At 45.7% G+C, this 6,332-nt stretch overlaps 1 pseudogene; it reads right to left on the bottom strand.

Annotated features, from left to right (window-relative positions):
- Positions 1–4,427: 4,427 nt before the first annotated feature.
- Positions 4,428–5,772, bottom strand: LOC116082274 (annotated as a pseudogene).
- Between the last annotated feature and the right edge of the window lie 560 nt (positions 5,773–6,332).

The following is a 6,332-nucleotide window of genomic DNA, read 5'->3' as shown; positions in this document are numbered from 1 at the left end:
CACAGGGAAGGGCACCTTGTATTCATACCTTAGCAGCTCTGAACAACTTATTTGAGAGTCAGAAATAACACCCAGACATTTGGGTGGCCTATAACTGTCTTCTCTTTCATAACATGTCACAGCTCCTAACTTAAAAGCTTACAGACTTTACCTCCCTCCAGGGTTCTTTCTCTTCAGATAGCACTAATAGAAGACTCCACATTCACCTTCCAATCATGCCCGCCTCTTAATATTTCCAATCTTCTTCCTCAACCAAATACCAACCACTCCCTATCTGACCCTTCCACTGAAACCTTAAAGGAACTATTACCTCACCCTTCACATGTACAGGAGGGCACATAGTCTCAGGCCATCTATACCTGGTATACAGATGGCAGCTCCTTTCTACATGAAGGGACCAGAGGGCTGGCTACATTATAGTGCCAGACACAGAGGTGATTGAGGTACAGGCCCTCTCTGCTCATACCACCAATCAACAGTCTGAACTAACAGCCCTCTCCCATGCCTTTCAAATAGCACAGGGACAATCCATATCCTCCTGCCCCACACTGCTATCTGGCAGGAGCACGGGTTACTTACGACAAAAGGAAGATCAGTAACTAATGCAATAGCCATGCTAAGATCTCCCATCTTCCCACAGCTACTGAAGTTGTCCACTGCAGATCCTACCAGACAGATGATTCTATTGCCTCCAAGGGAAACAACCGAGCCAACCAGGCAGCTAGAGCTGTGGCCCTCAGAGGCTTAGAATTGACTCAAACTACCTAGGACATTCTTACACTACAACCCAAATCCCCTCCCCTCTCTCACTCCCCGACACTCATCAATCTCTGCCCTATCTTCACCAACTCTTTCATCCTAACAGCCATGGGTTTTGTTAAAACCCATGTACAGCCTATTCCTGAAGACTTAAGTTTCTTAAAATATATCCCTGCCTCTTGCAAAATCTGCCAGATGTCAGACTACAATTCCAAGGAGCACCCCCTTTCCTATCCATCAGGCTAGAGGTTCTCTTCCTGGAACCAACTGGTAACTTGACTTTACCCACCTGCTCACTGCCAGATGTGCCAAGTACCTCTTAGTCTTGGTGGACACCTTCTCAGGGTGGGTGGAGGCATATCTCACAACTAACAAAAGGGCTCAGACACTTTCTGACCTCCTCCTCTGAGAGATCATCCCAGCCTCCCTCCAGTCAGACAATGGTACTGAATTCACTTCCCAAATTTCTCAAACTCTATCTAAAGCCCTAAACAACCCCTGCTATTTTCATATTCCCTACCACCCCTAATCTTCAGAAAAGGTAGAAAGAACTAACCGCTCCCTAAAAATCATTCTTGTCCCACTGTCACAGTAACTTCACCTCAATTGGGTAATATTTCTACCTCTGGTTCCTTTTTTAGGCTATGAGCTCTCCCTAAGCAACCTCTCTTCATCCCACTTTTCAAACTCTTGTATGGACATCTAGTCCTAACTCCTGGTCTTTCACCTAAATGCTCTCCCCTCCCTGACACTTACCCCATTATTTTGCCACCTCCGCTCTCTCCTATGTAACTTTGCTGACAGCCATCTACCATGCCCACTGACTGTCAACATTGGAGACTAAGTTTTTCTGTCACCTCCAGATAATTGGCTCTCACTTCTCTCTCCTAAATGGCAGGGTCCTTGAAAGGACCCTTCTCTCTTAAGCTTCAGAAGATGTTGAGACTACCCACCTTGTCCTCAGCAAGGAGCTGCCTTTCAACTAACAGAGTTTGATTGCATTCAGAAAGGAGCCTGTGATGGTTAGTGTTATGAACTTCACACAAGCTAGAGTCATTTGGGAAGAAGGATTCTCAATTGACAAAATACATTCATAAGACTGATCTGAAGGCAAACCTGTGGTTCAATTTTGTTGTTGTTGTTGTTTTTTGTTTTTTTGAGACAGGGTTTCTCTGTATAGCCCTGGCTGTCCTGGAACTCACTCTGTAGACTAGGCTGGCCTTGAACTCAGAAATCTGCCTGCCTCTGCCTCCCAAGTTCTGGGATTAAAGGCATGCCCCACCACTGCCCAGCATGGTTTAATTTCTTAGTAGTGATTTTTTTTTTGTGACTTGCATGGCTTGGGTTCTCAAACCTCAATAGAGGCTATGAGGAATGAAGGGAAGATTGACACAGAGACAAGCATTCAGTAAAATTAGGAAATTTTCTAACAACCCCTCCCCCAACTAAGAACTTCAGCATGTTTATTAGGTATGACTCAGAGGTAGAATTTAGCTAGTCTCTCTGGGAGGTCTCTAAGGTGACTGCTTTCAAGCTGTAAACATCCTGAAGGGGGAAGCTGCAGTTGCTATCTTGCATACCCTGATCAATCTTTTATAAACACCCAGACTCAGACTCCCAGGGAAAGCTATGCCATTTCTCTTGGGCCTGGTCCATATAAGGAGATAGCTTTGCTAAATGTTCTATCTGTCCAAGTCTTTGAAATTCCTAGCAAGGTCATGACCTTGTCAAAATACACAATCATTCAGGGCTTCTCACATTCAGTGATTGATGAACAATACAGTGATTGATGTCAGAGGACCCAGCCAATGGAGGTGGTATCATGATCTAGGACTGAGCAAAGCAATGCAGATCAAGCCAGTAAACAGCAATCCTATACGACCTCTGCCTTAGGTCCTGTCTCCAAGACCTCAGCTCATTTGGTATGACTTTATTTAAGTACACTGGGCCCTACAAGGCAATGTGGCTTTGCAAGGTTGTGCAAGGGACAGGTTTGGGCTAAGAGAGGTTAAGCACACTGCAGTCCATGGGTTGCCACACTGATTCCACACACATCAGCTTCACTTTACATTTGGTAGGGGCATAAGATATAGAGAAAGAACACTGTCTGGAGTGGGACTTGGTATGACTGATGATGGTGCTAGTGAAGACAGGCTCACACTGGCTTTGTACAGAGTACAAAGGCCCTTGGACCACTTCTGAGAGCAAGGCTGGAGCCCATCAAAGAGCACTTTGGTCTGGCCCCTTCTCTTCATTCTGAACAACCCAGAAGGGGCCTCCCTGCCACTTTGATTTAGTCGCCTGGTCAATTAGAATGGCAAAAGGCAACATAGTTAACTGCAGCTTGCTTTGTTTTAAAGGGTCTAGATCTCCAACATACCTCCCTTCCAAGCAGCCTCTGCCAAAGAGTGGTGCTACTTCCTGTCTTAGAAAATCCAACCACAACCAGCCTGATGGTTCTAGAGCAGTGAGCAAGTAGGGCTACAAGAAAGAAAGAGGCTGGCTGGGGTGCCTTCATGTGCAGCCTCCAAGCTCACAGGGTCCTGAGGCCCATGAAGAGTGTCAGTTCACAATCAGCAGGGAAGGACAGAGCCCTGATACTGTGGAAAGCCTAGATACTGTAAACATTAGTGTAAGCAAGGTGACTGGGGTGGGCAGGAGACAGCAAGCCCTCTCTGTAGTCACTTAGTGAACAAACATAGACAATAAATAAAACCATGGTGACGGCATCGAAACAAGGATGCATGAGAAGCAAACAGCAGGACCATAGTCCTTACACTGTCCCAGGACTCCTGGGTATGGCTGGGGCTTGTAAATTAACCCTGAAGCTATCTCCTGTCCTCAAATGCCCAGTGTGGTTCCCAGGTGGACATGAGTGTACCCTTCTCTTTCCTGAACTCAGGCTCTAACCACTGCTAGAGTGTTTTTTTCAGTCTCCCAAACCCAAACTGAAACAAAACCAAACAGAACTTAACCCCTGCCTCAGTTCTCAGTTGATCCAGAGGTGTAGACAGCACAGAATGACAAGCAAGGGAGACCGAAGCTGCCTCTGGCCTCAGGGCACTCTGGGGTGAGGTGGGGCCAGCCAAGCCTAGATTGGCAGCAGGAAAGTCTCTCTATGGTAGTAACCATAGTTCCACACAGCCTTAGGCAAAGGCCTGACTGAGAACAGAGTGGGCCTCTTCAAGAACTCTTCTTGTAAGGGAGCCAGTTAGTAGTCAACTCCCAGGCCTCAGGCCATCATCACCATAGTAGGTAGTTCAATGTCCTCTGGGCCACATAGCACTTGATAGTCACATATGCTCAGACCATACCTACATATTCACTCATACATACACACGGGCAGTTCCTCTCAAACACTCCAACTCAAGAAAGGAAGTTTTAAAGTGGAGTTAACGTCAGTGGTGGTGATGTTTATTTTCATGTGGATGGATTGGGTACCATCTTCTTCATATTCCTTTTGAGAGACCCACATCTTCTTTGTTTTGTTTTGTTTTATTTTGTTTTTTTGTGGTTTTTTGTGACAGGGTTTCTCTGTATAGCCCTGGCTGTCCTGGAACTCATTCTGTAGACCAGGCTGGCCTCGAACTCAGAAATCTGCCTGCCTCTGCCTCCCAAGTGCTGGGATTAAAGGCATGCACCACCACCGCCCGGTGACCCACATCTTCTTAAAGGTATCCAGAGAAGCAAGGATAAAGCCTCCAATCAATGTGAAATACAGTCTCTCCTGGGGTGCAGATATTCTGTTCATCACATCTTTTGGAACTAGTTTCTTCACTTCACTCAATAGCCTGTCTCCAAAACCTTTGAAAAGAATAGGATCAATCCCAGCACTTGGGAGGCAGAGGCAGGCAGATTTCTGAGTTCAAGGCCAGCCTTGTCTACAGAGTGAGTACCAGGACAGCCAGGGCTACACAGAAAAAATCTTGTCTCGAAAAACCAAAAAAAAAAAAAAAAAAAGGATCTCCTGAGAGGACAATGTTGGAAAAAGTGTACGTTATAAGTTGTCTTACTTCTGGATAGCAAACACCAGCATTTCTTGGATACCTTCACTCTCCTAGCCAATCAAGTCTGGCCTGAATAGCAGTTCAGGAGACAGAACCTGGAAGATCTGATCTCAATGGTACTGCCATCAGCAGGTAGTAGTGAGCCTTCTCCAGTCTCCAGTGTCTCATCCTTCTGGAAGTTTATGGACAGGTAGCAGCTCTTTCCTTTATGGCCTTGACAATCTCAAACTCGGAGGAATGGAAATCATAGCCCTCCTTCTGTAGGAAGACAGAAGTGTGAGACATCTCGGCCAGCAATGTTGATGTGCATGATGGAGTGAGGCATGGTTAAGCCTTCATAAATCAGGACCACATAGGTGACACCATCCCCAGAATCTAACACCAGGCCCGTGGTTCTGCCTGTGGCATAAAGGCTAAGCACAACTTGCATGGAAATGAAGAGAGCTAGAACATCGAAGGTCTCGAAGAAAACTTCTACAGCTCTTTCCTGGTTTTTCTGAGGGATTAAAGGCCCCTCTGTCAGGAGCACAGAATGCTCCTCTGAGAAAGTCTGCAGTTGGTCTTTAGAATGGACATAGTGTTAGATGCGTTCCATGTCATTCCAGTCCTTGATGATGCCATGTTCCATGGAGTAGCAGACTAACAGCCGCCCCCAGTGCTTCTCAGCTTTGGGGCCAAAGAAGATGTTCCCTTTGAGGGCTACTGCCATGACACAAACATGTTTGGGTCTGCCCACATAGTTTGGAAAGCAGTGTTTGGGGATCTGATCATCAGCAAAACCAGCTTTAATCACACTGGATCCACTGTCAATCACAACAAGCTGGTTGGCAATCACATAATAGGACTCCATGGCAGAGGAATCTTTCCCTCCGAGAAGGGAACTGTCAGCCCGGTTCGCAGCAAACACCACTGACCTCATTTGAGTTCTTATTCTGACTTTCACAGCAGTGGACTCTTAGAGGAAAATGAAAGAAACCCTTTCTACTCGAAGTTGATTTTGGTCATGTTTTATCATACCAATAGAGACCCTAACTGAAACAGAGCCACCATGATTGACAACTCATTAGTAGACCCCTGTAAAGCCCAACCAACTCTGTTTTTTAAGACATTTCCATTTTATGCAACACCAGGAGCAAAACTCCAATTACAGGAAGAAAATCAATCGTCCTGATCAAGCATTCTACAGCAACACACCCCTCTTAGCAACAAGCAGTCAGCTACAACAGCAGGGTCAAAGTACAAACGGAAAACTTAGTCATCTAGTTTGTCAAGTGATTTTTGTCCCCGTGTTCAGTTCTTCCAGATTACACCAGAAATGCAGTTTTTAAAATATTAACTTGCTGACCTGTATAGAAATTCCCCAAGTTTGCTGTAACTACAATAACTATCCTGTACCCCTAAACTTAGGGCTCTCACTCTGACCCTCTCCAATTGGGAAGGTAAGAGACCCTGCTCACACGCTCATAATAAAAACCCTTATGTGTTAACATTGGAATTGGCTCCTTGGTGGTCTTTGGGGAACCTGAAACTTAGGCATAACAACCTCAAGAAAGACATAAGGCACAA

This window comes from Mastomys coucha, unplaced genomic scaffold (genome assembly GCF_008632895.1).
Source record: "Mastomys coucha isolate ucsf_1 unplaced genomic scaffold, UCSF_Mcou_1 pScaffold7, whole genome shotgun sequence".
NCBI classification, from domain to species: domain Eukaryota; kingdom Metazoa; phylum Chordata; class Mammalia; order Rodentia; family Muridae; genus Mastomys; species Mastomys coucha.
Note: the sequence above shows the minus strand (reverse complement) of the source record. Positions and strands in the feature narration are given on the sequence as shown.